We start from the raw sequence: 3,429 nt of genomic DNA, 5'->3' as shown, positions 1-3,429 counted from the left end.
GTGAGATGAATTATTCCCGTCTTTCCTTTTAACGCCGTACTGCGCAAAAAGTATGTACAAATGCTGTGCACGAAAATGTCTGCAACTTCCATGAAAAGAGCAGCATTCTTGGCTGATTTCGCCTGCAATTGCTTCCTGGTTGAGGCCAGGGAAAAAGTCAGTAGTAGTAAGATGGAATTTGCATAACGCAAACGGCAATAGTTTTGCCAAAAAAAAAACTGGCATCCGCATGAGCACCAAAGAGAAAGCGGCCCGTGAAACTTGACTTTTAATACACGTTGAGCATACTTCTGTAGCGCAAGAGAATGCACATCCAGTGCTGGACTCGGGTGAATATATGCCCTGTGACACCTACCCATTAGCGTGAAATCGGTAACATCACTCCAGGAATGTCTGCCCGGCAGGCTCTTTTCAGTAGCCTCCGTCTAGTTAGCAGCGAATCCGTCCAGTGACTTCCGTCCAGCGACGGTTTCTGCTGGCAACCCCACAGAGCCGTCGGAGCGCAGTGACGTTCGTCCAGTGACGGTTTCTGCTGACGACCCCACAGAGCCGTCTGAGTGCAGTGACGTTCGTCCAGTGACGGTTTCTGCTGACGACCCCACAGAGCCGTCGGAGCGCAGTGACGTTCGTCCAGTGACGGTTTCTGCTGACAACCCCACAGAGCCGTCGGAGCGCAGTGACGTTCGTCCAGTGACGGTTTCTGCTGACAACCCCACAGAGCCGTCGGAGCGCAGTGACGTTCGTCCAGTGGCGTCTGTCCCCGCGAGCCGTCAGAGAAAGCCGGCGGCCAGCGCCCGGCCAGGGCGTGGACGATAATCAATTTCTCGGAGAGGACGCGCGACCGGCAAGGAGGTCAGACGGACGGGCGCCGCGTCCGCGCTCCGGCGACTGGCCGGACTGGACCACTTCTGCAGGCGGCGGCACGACTCGATCGGTTCGACCAATCGCGATGCCTGCGCCGGGGTACACAGCACAGCAGCGGCGAGCTGTGATCAGGGACTGCATCTCGGCGGCCATATCGTGATCATAGCGCCATAAGTGGTGCTAGGAATCATTACACCGCAAAATAAGCTGCGCTTGGTTTGAGACGAAGAAAAGGCTTTGGATGTTCGCAACGATGGCCGGCCGTAGGATTTCAAAACAGCTTACACGCAACGGGAGAGAAAATAAGTAATGAAAACACGGATCGTCAAGACATCACCGCGCACTTGACTACTTCCAGATCAATAAAGGCTCGTTAGCGTCATCAACGTGACAATAGATCGACTACTGAAGCGTTAATGGAACTAAGCAAGGATTCCACCTGTTCATTTCATCTTCTACCTTTCCCATCTTCACATACTAAGCATATAGTGATTATGAATGGTCAGCCATGGATTTTATCGCCATGCGCCTTCTCATCAACCTGCGGAACAATATTAAATGCTGCGGGACTTAAAATGAGTGCTTTTCCAATGTTGACACCTGTCACGATCGAATATGTAAGAACACCAAGGCGAAAGAGCAGAAAAGGTATCATTTACATACGAATAATACGCTCATCAACTTGAAAAAACAGCGAGTAATTGGATCCGTTTTCCACCACGCTGTGATCAGTTTTAGAACTCCCAAGACAATTGCTTGTTTATATCACGCTTGCCATATCTTTCCTGTCCACAGAAGCAGTGTTCTGCGAATCTCGACGTTGTAAAATCTTCCCTAACCCTCTGAATAATGGATGCAGCGAAGTAATGTGGCCTTGGCTAGCCCACCGTCTGTCGTAAATCGTCGGGCCCGAATAGGGAAACAGCGATTCGCCAGGCCAACAGGCCAAATGTCAAATCCCTTTCTCAGTAAATCGCAGTTTTACAAAAACGTGATGTTTTTGCCTAAATAGCATGTTCCCATTATGAATACTGAGTGACACATTCAGTGAACATGTGAGATAACCGAAACTATTTCTAACCCAGTGTATGTGGTACGCAACATCATTACACACACAATGTCCCCGACCATGGTTTGGCTCTTGAAATGCAGTTCCTGAATGCACCATAACCACTTCACCGGCGACCTTTCTGACTTCCCGACGCCTTTGTGTGACTTGTGCTCATTTAACGGATGTAATTTCCATAGCTGCGGCCATGCACAATGCGCACAGCATCGTTTGTTTTAATGCTTCAGCGTCCATATGTGACAACGTGATGTGAAGCACTCACGTTTACATCCGCGTCAAATATCTGCGAAGCTGTCAATTACGTGCATCAACTGTCACGTGTGTACGACAATTGCAACCACCTGTTGTGTTAAGTATCTATCAAGTATCCACCACGTCATTCTAAATTTTTTACGTTCAACATTAAATTTCCAATATGGGCATGACTATGAGCCATCTGGTGCTATTCTTGCATGAAGATTACCCCGCCCACCACCTCAGTAATCCCACCGTCGCTTGACTTACCGCGCTGCCATCCTGCTGCGCTGAAAGTCCCTGTAGTATCGGCAGTGACCGGTGGGCACCGGCAGCCTGTCACACGGTTTTCCTCTCTCTCGCACCACCGCCTATATGCTCGCGTGCATTCCCGGCTGGCCGGCGGGCGCCTCGACTGCAAGTGACACGGCGGCGGCACGGCGCGCGACTGGGGAACAGCCTCGCTTTCACCCGACTCCTCCGCGGGCGGTAAGGCCATCTGCCCGCCCGCCGGCGCGGTTCGCACCACAGCCGCTAGGCGTCGCCACGCTCTACACGGCTGGCTGTGCAACTTTGCATGCCGGCCGGGCATGACGGCGGCCGGGAGTCCAGCCAACTGGCCATTCCGACCGGGCACATGACGGCGGCCGGGAGCCCAGCCAACCGGCCATTCCGACCGGGTATGACGGCGGCCGGGAGTCCAGCCAACTGGCCATACCGGCCGGGCATGACGGCGGCCGGGAGTCCAGCCAACTGGCCATACGGACCGGGCATGACGGCAGCCGGGAGTCCAGTCCAACTGGCCATACCGACCGGGTATGACGGCGGCCGGGAGTCCAGCCAACTGGCCATACCGACCGGATATGACGGCGGCCGGGAGTCCAGCCAACCGGCCATTCCGACCGGGCATGACGGCGGCCGGGAGCCCAGCCAACCGGCCATTCCGACCGGGCATGGCGGCGGCCGGGAGTCCAGCCAACTGGCCATACCGACCGGGTATGACGGCGGCCGGGAGTCCAGCCAACCGGCCATTCCGACCGGGCATGACGGCGGCCGGGAGTCCAGCCAACCGGCCATGCCGGCCGGGCATGACGGCGGCCGGGAGTCCAGCCAACTGGCCATACCGACCAGGTATGACGGCGGCCGGGAGTCCAGCCAGCTGGCTGTTCCGACTTGGGACTGCTGACATGCACGGTCTGTATGCCATGGCGTCGATTATATGAATAGTCGGGGAACGGGAGGGGGGGGGGGGGAATCCAAGG

General features: G+C 55.2%; 1 protein-coding gene across 1 annotated transcript in view; it reads right to left on the bottom strand.

Moving 5' to 3' along the window:
* LOC119111803 (uncharacterized) overlaps positions 1-2,637 on the bottom strand; it is a 52,074-nt gene extending 49,437 nt beyond the window's left edge. The window contains 1 exon segment of the mRNA XM_037235625.1: positions 2,438-2,637. The gene's annotated coding sequence lies outside the window, so the exon portion shown is untranslated.
* Positions 2,638-3,429: the final 792 nt, after the last annotated feature.

This window comes from Pollicipes pollicipes, unplaced genomic scaffold (assembly GCF_011947565.3).
Source record: "Pollicipes pollicipes isolate AB1234 unplaced genomic scaffold, Ppol_2.1 Scaffold_7261;HRSCAF=8764_pilon_pilon_pilon, whole genome shotgun sequence".
In the NCBI taxonomy this organism is placed as follows: Eukaryota; Metazoa; Arthropoda; class Thecostraca; order Pollicipedomorpha; family Pollicipedidae; genus Pollicipes; species Pollicipes pollicipes.
The sequence above is the reverse complement of the archived record's forward strand: the minus strand, read 5'-3'. Positions and strand labels throughout refer to the sequence as shown.